Here is a 17,153-nt window from a genome sequence, read left to right as displayed (position 1 = left end):
TTATTGTATTTCTCTGTTGTGGTGTCCTGTTTTATGGGGATAATAACAGCACCCCCTTCATTCAGCTGTCATGAAGACTAATGAGTTAATCTAGGTGAAGGGTTGGGGGTGAGTGGTGGCTGCACTTAGCCAGTGGTCCCTTAGCTGTGGGGACCATGATGGCCACTCTGTCTCCACGTGACTATATGCTTGGGTTTGATGATAAGCCAGCCCACGTATTTGTGTCCTGCTGGGAGCACAAGCTAGAGGGAGAAACCCATGAGCTCAGTTCAGAATTATCAGAACTTACAGCCCTACATCTGGTTGGGTGTCTCCGTGGGTAGTCGAGCTGTCTGTTCCCTCTGGTTGTGGTCACACTGGCATCTCGGCTCTGTTCCAGTCTTAGCTTTTAGGCCATCCACCAAAGACATTCTCCCCCTACAGCTGCCCCCAGTGGCGTTCTGAGACTCGGCTGGGCTGGACAGGGCTGCCACAGCCATTGTGGGGTGACTGATGGCTCCAGGGGAGCTGGGCTTCCCTTCTGCCCTGGGGCCTGCTTGTGGAAAAAAAGCCAATGAAAAATGGTTGCAATAAAGAAGACTGCTCCTGGTAGACAATGCTTCTTTGTTTCTGGGTAAATGATATGGCTTAGGCCTCTGACCAAGGCATGTGGGATAGGAGCAAGCTTCTGGAACCCACTTGTGATATTGCTACCCTCCTGTGCCTCAGGTACAGCCTTCCTTAAGACCCTGCCTTTTAAAGGCCTTATCACTATTCATCTGTTCCCATGTGGCTTGCTTTGACAGACAGACACAGGGATGTGGCTGAGACTCACAGCAGCTACTGGTAAATATTCCAGAGCGCCAGGAGGCAGGAGAGAAAACTCGGTCACGACCCACACTGGCAGGCTGGGGGGAAGTCACGTTAGTAGTGAACCTCTTGGGGCCTCTTTTGCAAAATGAAGGTAACATTAACTGACTTTACGAAGTATCCCGAGGCTAATGAAATCCCTGGAGAAAGAGCTAAGGAATATCAGGTGTTGGTATTTTTTGTGTTGACAGAACAGTAATGCGCATTAGATCCTCTGATTTTAAGGCCTGGGGGCCATCATCCTCAGGTGGATGGTTCTCCCGCACTGCCCCCCCACCCCGCCCCCGCCATGACTCCTCCCTCCCTTCCTCCCTCCCACTCCAGTCCATCCCGGAAGATCAGAAGATTCTCAGGAATGGTTGCCCCCTGGGCTGGCAGAGGGACAGGAATTCTGGGAGGAAAGTCATTCCAGGAGCCTGGCCTGCCCCTGAGCTCCAGAGAGATGAGTCCTCTGAGAGCCCAGTGATCGGCTGCCCTTATCCCCCTCACCCAGGCTGACCTGGGAAAACCGCAACCCACAAGTCACGCCGTGTTTCTTGGCTCAGCCCTTTCCTTGCCTCCTGAGAGGATAGAGCCACCGTTCCAGTCTCCATCTCCCGTATCGTGGGATGAAAGAGGCGGTACAAAGTATAGCAGGTACGCTGGCAATTTCCGAACCCACCAGAAGAGCGTGGCTGTAAACTAAAGCCATCCTGTTCAACTGCAATTTCTGCAGGTCACGTTTTCAGTCAGTCAGCCACCAGAGGGTGCCCACAGAGCTCTCTGAAAATGACCCAAACCTGAGGAATGAGAGGAGAAAGCCGATTTCCAGTGCCTGTGAGACTGAGACAAAATACATCTCACCCACAGCTGACGCCACCAGACGCACAGGCCAGCGAAGGAGACAGGAGTTTGCCGGCGAAGGAGAGCGAGGGTGGGAGCGATAGAAATCACCTGAATCGTAGCTAAACAAGTCGCTTCTTGATTTTTCAATTGACAACTGCCATTGCACTTTGAGGATCCGCTCAGGGCACATTTTCATTCCTTGGCAAAACTCCCTTCCCCACCCTTTCCCCAGCCTTGTGTACAAAGGAAATGCAAATACATGTAAATATTAGCCTAAGCCACAGTCTTCTTTGGAAGGTAAGGCTGCTGCCCCCGCTGCTTCTGCTGCTGCTGCTGCTGCTTTAAAAAAAAAAAAAAAAAATCCTATAATGCAAGTGAAAGGACAGATTTTCTGAGCCACTGCTCCTGCACCAGGGTGAGGCCTCTGAGAAGCCTTGGTTCTCTGAAGAGAGGGCCTCGTGTGGAGCGTGCCTGGAATGAGAGGAGCAGAGGGACAGCTCCTCCGCTCTCCGCAGAGAGGCCTGGCCAGCAGCCTGGGTCTGGCATCCCTGGATCTCCAGGGCCTTGCACGATGACTGACACACAGTAGGTGCCTGTGGGTGTCTGTTGAATGAGCGAGCGAATGAATGCGGAGTAAGCTGGAGTGGGTGGTCCCAGGCCTGGGCTGGCTCGGAGCTTCCACCGGGGTGAAGGGAGAATTGGGAAAGCCATGTGGGTTGGAGGGATGTGAGGAAGGGTAACTTTCCAGGGTGGAGAGGTCCCGTCTTCTGGTTTGCCTCTACCTCAGGCCTTTGCTGCGGACGTCCAAGACTCCAGAACAGAATGTTTTGACTTTGTCCCATTGCTGGTCAAACTACCCAGTGGCCCCATTCCTTCCTAAGGTCCACTCACTGGCCGTGATGGAGCAGTGGTGGGAACCCAGGCAGTTACCCTGTGTCCCCACTCAGGGGACCCTCGTCTCCTTTAGCCATTCCTTGGTGAAATGGGCATGTAAATTTTGGAAAAAGTGAGCATATTACCAATACTGGGCAAGGAAGGCTTTGGCTCTCTGGAAACCCAGCTATTGTGGAAATGGGCTTAGGCACTGGCAGCTGGGTAATGAAGCCATGGATCCCTCTGGACAAGTGCGGGCAATATGTGTATACACACATATGTGTGTGTGGGTATGTGTGTGTGTGTGTGAGAGAGAGAGAGAGAGATTGCAAGCATGAGAATGGTTGCAATAATGCCTTGCCCTTCGTACAACAAAACACCACAAACCATGTGGCTTGAAAGAACAGAAATGTACTCTTTCACAGTTCTAGAGGCCAGACTTCTGAAATCAAGGTGTCAGCAATGACGGTTTGCACTGGAGGGTCTGGGGAGAATCTGTTCCATGTTTCTCTCCTACCTTCTGGGGGCTGTCAACAATTCTTGGCATTCTTTCGCTTGTAGATAAGTTGCTTCGATCTCTGCCTTTGTCTTCATGTGGTATTCCATGGTCTCTACAATTCTGTTTCTGTCTCCTATAAGAATACTGTCATGGGGTTTAGGGCTCACCCTAATCCAGGATGATCTCCTCTAAAGACCTTTACCTTAATAACATCTGCCAAGGCCAAATAAGTTCACATTCTGAGGTTCTGGATGGATATATCTTTTGGGGGAACACTGTTTAGCCCAGTACAAACAAGATAGAAATGTGTTTATTGCTGGATTACTCCTCTGGCGGACCACCCGTGTGCTTAAACAAACAGGGGTACTGAGGACCAGAGAGATCGATTTTGTTTATGAAAGAACTTGATATTAAAAAAAAAAAAAAAGAAATGAAGTCCTATTGGAAAAAATATGATTGAGGATTGTTTTAAATTCTAATTGCAGGGGCACCTGGGTGGCTCAGTGGCTTAAGCCTCTGCCTTCGGCTCAGGTCATGATCTCAGGGTCCTGGGATCGAGTCCCGCATCAAGCTCTCTGCTCAGCAGGGAGCCTGCTTCCTTTCCTCTCTCTCACTGCCTGCCTCTCTGCCTACTTGTGATCGATCTCTGTCAAATAAATAAATAAAAATCTTTATTAAAAAAAACAAATAAATTCAAATTTCATACTGAAATGGGAGAAAGAAATCCTATTTTCTCTGGCTGGGGTCTCTAAAGGTGTTAATCGAGGTAATTAGTGAATTATCCATAGGTCAGTATGGTAAGAAGGTAGAATGTGAAAGAGTGTTGTTGTTGGTTTTATTCTCTTAGGTGTTTTGCAGTTACTGAAGTCATTGGTGACCTTAGCAGGAACAACCACCATATTGTTACCATCAGTGAGCTGGGGTTGAGGCTTGAATGGCGGTGAGGAGACTGTTAGTGTGGATATTTTTTTGCCAGGAGCTTGATTGTGAAGAGAGAGAAAAGATTTAGTGGTCTCTGAGACGCGGTCTTAGACCTTAGAAGGTTAATTAATAATCTGCTCTTTGTGCTTGCTGTAATTAGCTTGAATTGCTGCTGGAACTTCTTAGGGATGGTATCCACTGGTGATGTCTCTAAAACATGCAAATGGATGTTGCTAGCCAGGCCCAAACCTTCCCCCCAGATGACTTTGTGCCCTGGGTAGAGCAGTACGTCAGCCCCAAATTCAATAGCTTGACAAAACTTCAGCCCCACGCCAGTGTCCTCTCGGTCCTTTGTACGGCTATTTCCCCTACCTGCATGTTCTTTTTCCTCCATCAACTGCTCATCTTTTATTTTTTTATGTTTTTAAAGTTTTATTTATTTATTTGAGAGAGAGAGAGAGAGACAGAGTGAGAGAGCATTAGAGGGGAGGTCAGAGGGAGAAGCAGACTCCCCATGGAGCTGGGAGCCTGATGCAGGACTCGATCCCAGGACTCCAGGATCATGACCTGAGCTGAAGGCAGTCGCTTAACCAACTGAACCTCCCACGCACACAACTGCTCATCTTTTAAAGCTCAGCTGGAATAGTCCCTGTTTGTTTTACCCTTCCCCCCCATGAGGTCATTCAGTCTTTAGAACCCCCAGAGCACCCTTAAATTTTAGACATAGCATTTATCATGGTACTGTGGAATTACTAAATTTTCTGCCTCTTCCATGACATCATGGAGATCAGGATCCTTACCTTTCCTTTTCCTAGTCCTCAGCTTCTCACACAGTATTGGGTGTTTAGTACGAGTTCAATAAATGTTTATTGAATAAATGAGTTTGCCGTTAATACTACCATTCAAACAGTAAGAGTGTGTGAGGGAGAGCACTCTTGAATATCTGGCAAAGGAATCCAGCCAGGAGAGAGAAAGAGAGGGAAATGGTGCACTTGTTAACTGCAGCCATTGCCTACTTACATTACTACGTGAATCCAGGTTTTGTGCAGGTCTGTGCAGTCTTCTAAGCAGCCATGGGCCTTAGGGGAAACTCACCCGTCCCCAGCCTCATTGGGTGGGTCTGACTGGACTGCAGGCAATCACATTCTTGTTGCCAGATTTTGATTCAGGAATGGGCATTACACCCAATTCTGACCAACGAGACACAGGAGACTTCTGAGAAATGTTTTCTTGCTCCTAAGAGAACAAAAGAGATGTCATCTCTTCTTTCTCAGGGTGTTGTCATGTCTGGAGGGGAGACCTGGAATTACTAAAGCCATCTTGCCGTCAGCCTGAGAGGGAACAGATGCTGGAGGATGGCAGAGCTGAAAGATGGTAAGGCCCTGGGTCTGTAATCACATGGTTGGGCCACTGAAACTGCCTACCGAACCCTTTGTCCCTTAAGAAGTACAGTTATCACAATGAGTGCATTTCCTTATTGTTTAAAGATGCTTGAATCTGTTTTTATGACTCAAAGCCAAAAGCATCCTAACTGAAACAACTTGCCATATAATAAATATTCATTAAATAGAACTTGATTTTCAAGTGATGGCTGTAGAAACAAAAGAGCATGTTCCCTGAGACCCTGTCATGCACTAGGATTTGGAAAAGTAAAAGATGATATTCCCTTGGTCTTCTCCTTACTGGCCCAAGGTTATTTCATTTATTTGCCTATGCCATGCAGCTGGTAGAAGCAAAATTTCTTTCTCTGGAAGATTAAGAAAAAAAATGGTCATGAGCTATCTGAGGGAAAGTAAACAAAGTTAGAAGACATAGAGAAGAAATGTCATTGCTTTGGGGAGATAGAGAAGTAAAGCTTTAAAAATTGTAGTACAATTAATTTTAGTTAAGTTCTAAAACATTGAAATAGGGTACCACTGGTTCATGAATAGAGAAATGAAACTGAATCAATGTCAAGTAGACCCCAAACACATACAGGGATTTAGCATATAGTAAAGGTCTCATTACAAACCAGTGGGGAAAACTAGATGTTTTATCAATGGTGTTTAGACAATATGGTAGCCAGCTATTGCAATGAATACATAAAAAAAAAATTGGAGCCATACCTCACACTTTATCAAAGAAAATTCCAAATGGGTCAAAGATTTTGAACATAAAAATTTGAAACCATAAAAATATGAAGAGATAAGGACTCTTTTCTTGTTGTAATTTATGACCAAAGAAAACCTTTTAAAATATGACACAAATTATAGCAGTTGTAAAATAAAAGATTGAAAAATTCAATGTTTTTAATAATGTGCATACAAAATAACCTTAAGGGGGGATCAAAAGTCATTGAACATATTGGAAAACATATTTGCAATTCATTGCTACATAATCCATAAGAAAAAGACCAACAATGCAATATAAAAGTGGGTAAAGGATATTGGATTATTTGACATGGATTGGAAATTTGGCAGTATCTATCAAAATTAAAAATATACATAATCTTTGATTCAGCGATTTTACTTGTAGGAATTATTTATAATTCTATTAGTAGCAATTCTGTTAAATTACAACATACTCCTAGATGTGGAAATCACTGTTGAACAAGGTTATTCATTACAGCATTGTTTGAAGTATCAAAAAATTGGAAATAATGGAAGAGATCACTAGTGGGAGAGTGGTTAGACAAATGATACTATGTTAATATAATGGATTACTACTCATCATGAGAAAGATTGAGGAGCTCTTTGTGTACTGGTGTGGAGTGACCTCTGGTATAAAGTAAAAAAAGGAATGGAACAAAATATTGGGTTGCCATTTGTCTAAATAAAAGCTGGTGAGAGGTGGGGTGTCTGGGTGGCACAGTCAGTTGGTAGAGACTTGATTTCCACTGGGGTCCTGATGGGTCCATGGCGTTTTGATCTCAGAATCATGTATTGAGCCCCGTGTTGAGTCCCGTGTTGAGCTCCATGCTCAGCATGGAGTCTGCTTGAGATTCTTGCTCTCTCCTTCCCCCTCCCCCCAATCAATCAATTAATCAATCTTCAAAAAAAAAAAATAGATGGTAAGAGATGCTGTGCACAAATTTACTTGTATATTTCTGCAAGGAAATGTAGAAAATCAGAGACACGGATGCCTCTAGGGGGAACTGGAGGGCTGGAGCATATGTGTGGGGAGGGAGACTTTACTGCATAAAATTGTATGCCTTCAACTTATGAGCTATGTGAATGAATTACCTAGCCCAATTCCAAAACAAATGAATTACTTAAAAAGGTATTTGAAAAGCAAGGAGGAGAAATAGAAAAACCCTCAATGCTTTCAAAATGAAAACTGGAAACAAGGAACTGTAATTCTAATTTAATAAATGCAGGACAGTCATATCCATCTCCGCCTTCTTCAACTCTCTACCAACCTCAGATAGGCTGGCATTTGATTTGCCAGCCCTAAGCCCCCTCCCTACTACTTCCCATTCTTTCTGCCCCAAGGGCAAGGTCTCTGCTGGGGATTCACCTCTATGCTTCTGTCTTCTTTGTATCCAGGGCAGAGCACTAAGCTGAGGGCATCCAACTTCCCCTGCTGGGTACAAGTGATGGGTACAGTTGTCTGTCTGAAGGGTGGGCGAGTAGTTGAGACACTTTAATTTTGGAAAATTAGACTAAGGCAGAAGACTATGAAAGCAAGTCAAGGTAGGAGGATTTCACCCATACGGTACGGTAATAAGGTGGGTGAGAGGAAATGATAATAAGCCATAGAAAGGGGACCCACCTACTTGCCACAGTGTGGCTGAATTTTTCTCTTCCCAGAGTTCTATAGTTGGTGCCTTATTAACATCAGAGGGGATTTGATGACTTGTCATATTCAGTCCTGACTATTGAAATGAAAAGGATAGAAAATGAAAAGTATGGAAAATGAAAATCAATTGCATTCTTTAATTTTAGTGATCCCATTCCTGGAGCATATTGAAAACTACTTTGGGTTCTTTCATTGTTCAGGTTATTAATAACAAAGAACCAAAGTATTTCACATTCCTAAAGAGTCTTTCATCTCAAAGGAGCCAATGTAATTCACTAATTCAGTTACCTGAACTACATTTGGTAATTATTTGAGGATCACTTCACCCAGGGGTGAATTTCAACGAGTTGTGTGACACAGCCAACAGTCACTTCATTCTCCAGTCAGTGCGAAAGAAAAATGAATAGCTAATGGGGATGTCCTCCTGAAGGATTTGCCCAGTGAAAACTTCAGGGAGATGGATGCTGAAAGAATGTAATTAACTGCCCGAAATTAGTACCTCCACTCTTACTCAAGGTTTCCTGACCTCTTTACCAGAGTCAGGGTGGAGAGGTGTCTTATCTCAGAATGGGACTCTCTAGTAGCCAAGAGACCTGTGAACACAGTCACTCCACTGCTGTATTTTTTTGAGTGGTTATAAATGGTATTGTATTTTTAACTTGTGTCCACATATTCACTGTAAGAATATAGAAATGCAATTAATTTTTCTATTGTTACAATTGATTTTTTTATGTTGATCTTGTATCTGTGATCTAGCTGAACTTACAGGTTTGAGGAATTTTTTTTTCAGATTCCTTGGGATTTCTATGTAGACCGTGATGACATCTGCAAATAGAGGCATTTTTAGTTCTTTCTTTCTTATCTGTATGCCTCTATTTTCTTTTCTTGCCTTATTGAGCTGGCTAAGTCACAGGAATAGCTGTGGTGAAAGCAGACAACTTTGCAGACCTTTTTACCATGTACCTGATTTTTTTTTTCTAAGATTTTATGGATTTCTTTGACAGAGAGAGAGAGTCAGAGACACAAGAGGGGGACTGGCAGAAGGTGGCGCTTGATTCTGAGGTCCTGGGGTCATGACCCAAGCCGAAGGCAGAAGCTTAACAGACTGAGCCACCCAGGCGCCCCACCTTGTGTATGATCTTAGGGGAAAAATATTCAGTCTTTTACAGTGTGTTAGCTATATAGGTCTTTTTGTTGTTATTTATCAAATTGAGGATGTTTCCTGCTATTCCTAGTTTCCTGAGAGTTTTTAAAATCATGAATAGGCATTGAGTTTTTATCAAATGTTTATTCTGCGTCGATTGATACGGTCACAAGGGATTTTTCCTCTTTATTAATGTGGGTGACTTTATGGATTGATTTTTGAACATTGAACTAGACTTGAATCCTGGACTAGCAGTCATTCCAATACTACCTATTTTAAAGTTCATTTATAAAGAATAGTGTCTGTCTCAGTTATTTAACCCTGTAATGGGGATGAGGAGTGAAGAGAGGTTAAGGAGCTGGAGGTTTTCCCACGAAGGGCATGTGGCTTGATCCACTTTACTGAATCCAGTGACTTCTTTCTCTCAGGGTACCTGGGTGGCTCAGACGGTTAAGCCTCTGCCTTTGGCCCAGGCCATGATCTCAGGGTCCTGGGATCGAACCCTGCATCAGGCTCTCTGCTCAGCAGGGAGCCTGCTTCCCCCTCTCTCTCTGCCTGCTTCTCTGCCTACTTGTGATCTCTCTCTCTTTCTCTGCGTCAAATAAATAAATAAATAAAACTTAAAAAAAAAAAAAAGACTTCTTTCTCTCTTCTGTCTACTCTCTACTATTACCCAGAGGTTGGGAAATGGCTGCCAGTATGACACCTGCTCATTACCCTTGTGGCTGGTCATTAGAGAGCGTAACACAGAGTCTGTGAAAGCTGTGTTTGTGGGAGCATGCTTATCAGCCACTACTGTCCCAGAAAGAATGATCTCTGTTTTCCTTCTGTATGCCAGATAGCACATCAATACATTTTAATGGCAGAAGATAATTCATATCTAAAACCCTAGGAGAAAAGGAGTCAGGAAGATATGGTTTTAAGTCTTCCAACCCCTGTGATCCAGAGAAGAGTATAGAAAAGAGGCAGAAATAGATGGAGAGGACCAAGAGACAAAATTTAGCACTCCCATCTGCCTCACGGTATATGACAGGAAACGGACTTTCCATCTACTCTTCTTACCCTGCAAATTCTTTCTCTTAATTTTTAATGTCATCTTTCCTCTTTAATTTCCCTCATTGTCATTCAAAAACCTACCCAGAAGGATGTATTTGCAAAGGTGGAGTTTGGGTGGAAAAGAAAGAGGCAAGACACAATGCAATAGGAGATCTGCTATTTTAATGACCTATTTGAATGAGGTGTGCTTGTGTAGAGATGTTTGAGAAGGTGAGAAAGAAAGAAAGCAGGCAGAGCTTAACTATTTCCAGAAGAGTCTAGATTTTGGCAGCTGGAAGCGGTCTGAATGGGCACATATATATCCTGGAGATAGTGTGCAGAGTGAGCAAGAGTTGATGAAGGATAGCGCTCATGAGGCTGAGGGCTCAGCAGTGGGACATGACCCCAACAAAGTGAGAGAAGCTGATGGACAATGATCATGTTCAGAGAAGCAGGGCCAAGGGCTTGAGTAGAACAAGCTGTGGCTTGATTGATAAGTCAAGGTTGAAATAAAGTCTGTTGGGACGCAGAATTTGGAGTCAGGGACTCTGGTGGAATAGGTATCGGACCTCAGCCCTCTGCTGCTCCTTATGATTTGAGGTGACCTAGTGTGGAGAGGGGCCTTCTGTAAGCAATGAGCTTTGTGTGTATCACTTTCAGGGATTTGAAGCGATCTCTGTGGATGGGTGAGAGGTTCAGGCAGACAGAGGCTGATTTCCAAGAGCCCAAGATTTTTGTCGTTTAGGTCTTTCCCCAGGGCCCAGGTGAGATGTTCTGCTAAGAGATAGCATGATTAGAAGTCAAAGTTTTGTGAAAATCCCAGGACTGCCTCCATTCCATTTCCTACTACCCTACCTTGTCCTTCCCCTTCCCGGTCCTGTTCCCATTCCCGTTCCCCTTTCCCCTTCCCAAAATCTCAGTTGGGAACTTTTTCCCATATGGAAGACTACTGAACCCTTGAATAAAGAAGGACACTAAGTCTGATGGGTTAGAGAGGTCAGGGCTATGCGAGGTAACAAGAGCCAGTGAGTGACAAAATGCCTTCCTTCTGGACACAGCTCCCTAGATTCCTCTAGTTCTCTGTGTAACACCCTGGAGCACAGCTGTGCATGGCTCTCTGGCTTGTTAGTTATTCTTCAGAAGGTTACAGCACAGCTCGAAGGTATCGGGGGCGGGGTGTGACTGATTTTATTCCTGCTCAGGTCAGGGCATTTTGCACTGCTCCATGGCTTCAGACTGCTCCCTTACGCTGGTCTGCAAGCGGGAGACATTGGTCTCCAGAAGAACTGAACTGGCATCATCAGATCCATTGGCGGCGTTAGAAAAGTATAGTCTCAGAATTAGTGGTGTGCCCCAAGTGTCCTTCTCACATACAAAGGACAAACATTTTTCCATGCTAGTGATTTTCAAATTCTTTTGGACTTTAAATTCTCCACTGCCCCCCCCCCCCCATGAAGTCTTACTTGGAAACTCAATATAAAAATCAAATAGAAGAGGAAGTGTTCTGACTGAATATTGGGCATTTGGATGCCCATGTATTTACCCCCTTTGTCCTTTGGACTACCTCCAAAAATTTGCTAGGGCTTTAGTAAACAGAATATTAAAATCACTGTATTATATACATGTTCTTTAAAGCTGGCTAGTACTCTGACTCAACTTCAAAGCAGAAGAAACTGAGGCATGAGGAGCCAAAGAACTTACTTTGACAAGGGCACGCTGTGTGTATTAGTCAGGAAATGGCTGATCTGAAAATGGATTTAAGCAGCACAGAACTTTCTTTTCCTCTCATCTAGTAGGATGTCCAGAAGTGGGCAGTGTAGGGCTGATGTGGCGGGGCCATGAGCTTTTTGGAGATCCAAGGTCTTTGCAGCTTGCCATTCCACAATCCCTAGGATGAATCTTCATCCCATGTTTATAATATGATTTCTAGAACTCCAGTCACTTGATCCTAGCATCTGAAAGACACAGAAAGAGGAACAGAAGGGAACTGCCTTCTGAGTCCTTCCCTTTAAAGGGGGCTTTCTAGAAAGCCTCGATGTCCTTTACTTATATCTCACAGAAGACATAAACTGAAACTGGGCATTCTATCAGTCCTAGCAAAATGGGAGTTCTGTCAGTGAAGAAGGACAGAATAGCTCTTGGTGGGGTGGGGTGGGGTGGGTGACTAATGGTCCACCCTTACCCTCTAAGTGAGTACATGTCTTAGATTTTGGATTAGTTCCAATTACAAATAACCTGCCTGTTTTCCTCCTAAATCCACAAGGTCAGTATTTTGGCACCTAAATGTATGTTTTTCCTATTCAGAAAAGGCTCAAATACCTTTTGTCTGGTTCATTTTTCTTGAATTTTATTTTAGAAAATGAACTGTTCATAAAATAACTGAATTTGTTATTTTCTCAAATTGCTAGACATGTTATTTTTTTAAAAAATTTTTTCATGTTTTGGATTCTTTTCATGTGGCAGGTGGAAAGGTATAGGTTAGTAATTCATGGGGGATTGGTGACTGAAAGTGGGAGCCAGATTATTCTTCAGGTACACTAATTCCCATCTTTTGACCCTTTACCACATGAAGGTCTTACTGATTTCTCACTGAAGTATTACCATTATCTACCTGCTTTCCTGTCCACCCAGCCATGGTAGAGGGGGGACTGTTGGGGCACGCTGAGCCATCACTGCCTGTGGTGTGGTGTGGAGGACGAATACTGGACGTGCACTTAATTTGGAGTCAGTTCTGCCCCTTCCCAGGGACCTCCCTGTGTCCCTCAGGCAAGCCCCTTTTTTCTTCCAGGCCTCAGTTCCTTCTTCAGTAAAATCTGGGGTTAGACTAGATGAGCTCTGTGGACACCTGCCAAGTCAGACATTCTGACTGTATCTCCCGCACCCATCCCCCTTCCCTTGGCTTCCTTTGGATTGGAATGTAACCTACAAATGCCACCAGTTGCTGGGCAAGGGCTCTCCAAAGTCACCTGCCCCTTTCTGGCCACGAGAAAGAACTGTGATGAAAACCAGCCTGTTTTCTTGACATTCCACTGAAGATGATTTGTTTTCCAGACTCTAGGAGGTTTTCTTAACGTAGGTGTTCAACTAAAATGCCTCCATTTGTAATTCAAAGCCTGTTTGCTTTTGCCCTGTTGTGTGTGTGATTCTTGTCTTGTTATTTAGAGGAAATCTTCAGACAAAATCAAAATTGTGATAGGGTGGAGAGCATTTTCCACAGGAAGATATAGGATCCAGATTTCTCATTGTCTATTCATGAGTTTACTTATTAGCTCATTCAGTCAACTGAGAAACCTGGGTGCTTACGTGTAGATCACACACGGAAAATGTGGGCTTCTACCCTGATCTGGTCTCTACTGTAGATAAAAGTGCCATTACATGTTAGGCCCTGTCCCATGTGTGTCACATTCTTAGTTGATATTTACAACAGCCATATGATGTAGGCATTTATTATGGAATTTTGCTGCTCTTTCTGCCCCCTCTTTAGATTAGAGGGGCTACATAATACCAATTCCCTAATTATTTATTTACCTAATTTGGGGGGGCACCTATTAGGTGCTAGGCATTAGGTTTATGACCAAATAGGGCAGAAAGACTTTAGCTGACAGGCCTGCCAATCTGTTAATCATAGCACTCTGACTATTCCCAAGTATATGACCCAACTTTGGCCCATCATGAAACTTTGTGTCTTGTTTGGTACTGATTGGGCTGAGGGTTGGGAGAATGACCTCAGTAGGAACAGTTAGAGTTTCTTTATGCATATGATCTGATTCTGGTTGCTGGAAAAGACAAAGTTTCTCTTTATCCATTTGAGCTCTAGATTCAGGTGTATATGGTACCTACTCCACCATTATGCTGTCCAGTTTCATAAACCAATAAAATCTCTTTTTGTTTAAACCATTGGTTTGAACCATATAAAACTGCCATTTTTTTTCCAGATTGGATATCATTAATTTCATCTGGTTGAACCTAATGATTTGAATTTCTGCTGCCTGCAATTGAAGGGGTCCTAACAAATATGGTAGTACTATTATCTCTGATGTGGATTAGGAAAATGAGGCTAGGAGTATTTATTTCCCCCAGGTCATTTGGCTATTAGGCATAGCAAGAACTAAAGCCCAAGCAACTTCAAAACCTATGTTCTGGATTGCTCTAGAACCATCCCATAAAGTCAGATAACGACTGAAGCGAAGAGACTTCTACTCAAGGAGTGGTCCACAGGCAGTTGCCACCCAGCAAACTCTTTGCTACTGGTTCAAGAGGATGTAAGCAGTAATGAACCAGAACACAAACAAACTGTATCTCTGAGCACACTTTTTAAGTTCCACTGACTTTTTTTTTTTTTTATAGTACAAAGACTTTCCTGATAAAGTAAGCAGCATATTGATTTAGATTCTGATGCATGCTCTTTATCCCCTCTTGGGTTGGCATCGAACTGTGAACCAGGACTTGGAGGAGCACTGGTAGAGGGCTGTTGGGTGTCCTGTCCAGCTGACCACTATCTTTCTGTCTCTGGAGACTTCCATGGAAGCTATGTCTGTACCATGGAACCTTGTCCCCCTCTTCTTTCAGTCATAACTGATTTGTTCAGGTCATTTGTTGGAATCAAGCTGGACCAACCAGATTTTCTTGTCTAAGAATATGGAATCTTAAAAAAAAGAAACAAAGGAACCAGGAGATGTTAGCTCCATCTAGCTCCAAAAATAGAAGAATGAGCCCAGAAGCTCTTGTCTTCATGTCTCTGGAGCTGGTGGGATTCTTGACTTCTGAGAAGTGGCTGTTCAATCTCACATCTTGTAAGGTTATAGATATCTTTTTGAGTAAATTCCCTTTTGTCTTAAGCTGGCCAGAGTTGGTTTTAAGAGAACTTTAATACTATTGAAAAATATAGGGAAGACCACCTGTTCATGACTCAGAATTCTATTTATGATTTCAATTATTAGTTAACCTGTATGACACTGTTCTCCATAATCCTAGGTCTCAGGAATGGCTGGAAATGTTGCTACCTGAGCTAGGGGCCTCGTTATAAAATGGAAACAAATATGTACGTAATCAATTACCCCTGTGACTAAAGTAACTCTGATAAAGACTAAACATCTTAATTAAAGCAAACAAATAATCAACCTTTGTCTGTTCAACTGTAGACAAATAGGACCCAAATGAATGAATGGACTCATTGCTGACTTTAGGAACATGACTACTCTGGGCTAGAGCACTTACATCTGCTCATCTGGCTGGCTTTCAAAGAATGACCGTGTGCTCGGGGAAAACCACCATTATCTCTCCACCAGCTAAATGCCAACAACAGTTTCTTGAATTCATATTTGGTTTTTGGAAAAAGAAAAAAAATGGTAGAGACACCATCTGAAGGCTCTTGTTACTTAGCCATATCTTTTTAGATGCAATATTTGATTAAAAAAAAATATTTGGCTGCATCCTGAGATTGTCTCACTATTTGAAGCTGTGAGTCCAGACAGAAGCCAGTCCCCTCCAACTTGGCAAACAGAGGTTTGAAGATGCATCCTTAGCAGCTGGAAGGGGCCACATGGAGTGGTGGCAGGAGGAGAAAGGAAGCACGCATGAGGTGCCTGCTGCTCTTCCTTCAGTGGAGGAAAAACAGTGCTGGAAGGTGTTGGGGGAGGCTTCAAAGCTTGAAGCTTTCATCGTTTATTTCTGAATCCAGACAATTGTCTCCTCTGAGCTTACCGAGAATCTCTGTGATCTTGGTTCTGAATAGGTTAATCTATTTTTAAAGGGTATCCAAATGCTATTAGGATAATTCTTGCATTCCTTTGCTCTTTCTATTTAAAAATTAAAGTGCTTATAGTAATAGATATCTCTACCAGTATAGCCAAGAGGATCACCTACAAATGCTCTCCGAATAGAAAAAACCTCGAACCTGAGATTCAAATATCTGTGCTTCTAATTCTCTCTCTATAAAACCTCTTCTTAGTCTCTGTTTAAATTCTAATGATTTAGGTGCAGAGTTCTTTTTTTCTTAATTGTATTGCTGGACATATATTAGGCATAATCTATAAGATTTTCAACGTGATAGCATACATCCAGCATTTTTTATTGTACTAAATTTCAGGGCTAATTTAAGTTTAAACTCTTTATTTTAGAAAATCAGTAACAGCAACTAATTAGCACATCTCATTCTGGATGTATTTGCCAACCAATTTCAGAGACTCATTTGCCTGTTAAGAGATTTTATTGAACACCAGCACCACAGACTCTCCTTTTTTTTCTAGTAAACAGCTCATGCTTATTATCTTATTACAGGAATGCCACTGGTTAAATCAGGCTCTGAATATAAATAGCCATATTACTGCCATCAGGCATCAATGTTTATTTAGTGGCTGTGAGTCATGCATACCTCTTTGATCGGGTTTGGAATGAGCCGTTGCAGTTTTTGTTCAAAAAGGTTATTTGCAAAGGCTACAGAAGTATCAGTTAGATTAAACATGAAATTAATCAGTGTGGAATTTTATCAGCCATTTCTGCCACCAAACACCAGGTGTCAAGAGCATGTGCAAATGAGGGCTGAGCATAATGAAGCTGGGGGACAGCTTAGTAGGGAGGTCAGAAGAGAGTCCAAGAGGTCTACCATGCTCAGGAAGGAAAGATGGAGGTGGGGGGGGGGGCAGGAAGGAGGGCGGTAGAAAGGAAAGGAGGAAGAAAGGAAAGAAATATTGAAGACCTACTGAATCATCTGGAACTCACTGGCAGTTTCACACCACGTATCTCATAGCACAGTATATGGAAAGAGAGTCAGGTGACCTGAGTTCGCCTGAAGGCTGCTCTGTCCTACCCAGTGATCTTTGGAAACTGTTTAATACCTACATGCTTTACCGAGCACACACAGAGAACATGTGATAAACTTGTACAAAGGTGTATTTTCCATCTCAACATTTCTTGAGACTTAAGATATCAGAGAGTGAGAGACCCAAGATAGCTGTCGTATGGTTTTAGTTGATGATACTGTGTTGGTGGAGGAGATGAGGCCCTTTGACTGGAGAGCTCATTTAAACTGGGTCCATTCATTCCTTCATCGTTTAGTGGGCGCTCCAGCCTGTCAGGCATATGTGAGGAGAGAGGCCTGTGAATAATTATAACATACCATGTTGAGTGCTGTGATGATTGCCACTATAAATTCCTGGTGACCTCACTCTCAAGCAGCCCTCATCGCTGCTCAGCCATTATGCAGTATTCCCGCCCCACGACTCTCCCTGC

The 17,153-nt window shown here is 43.2% G+C and overlaps 2 long non-coding RNA genes across 3 annotated transcripts in view; one reads left to right on the top strand and one right to left on the bottom strand.

The window, feature by feature from the left end:
* Nucleotides 1-308: 308 nt before the first annotated feature.
* LOC116591254 lies at nt 309-15,629 on the bottom strand. 2 transcript variants are annotated; one of them, XR_004285911.1, is made up of 4 exons: nt 15,141-15,629; nt 11,625-11,878; nt 5,063-5,203; nt 309-532 (listed from the first exon to the last, which is right to left on the bottom strand). It is a non-coding gene; the product is annotated as an uncharacterized LOC116591254 (long non-coding RNA). The 2 variants fall into 2 exon arrangements; XR_004285910.1 differs by lacking the exon at nt 309-532 and having other exon boundaries at nt 4,951-5,203.
* Nucleotides 5,252-17,153, top strand: part of LOC116591255 — a 65,595-nt gene continuing 53,693 nt past the window's right edge. The window contains exon 1 of the long non-coding RNA XR_004285912.1: nt 5,252-5,341. This is a non-coding gene — a long non-coding RNA (uncharacterized LOC116591255). The remainder of the gene's footprint in view (nt 5,342-17,153) is intronic.

This window comes from Mustela erminea, chromosome 5 (genome assembly GCF_009829155.1).
Source record: "Mustela erminea isolate mMusErm1 chromosome 5, mMusErm1.Pri, whole genome shotgun sequence".
Classification (NCBI taxonomy): Eukaryota; Metazoa; Chordata; class Mammalia; order Carnivora; family Mustelidae; genus Mustela; species Mustela erminea.
This window is presented reverse-complemented; position numbering and strand designations above follow the sequence as displayed.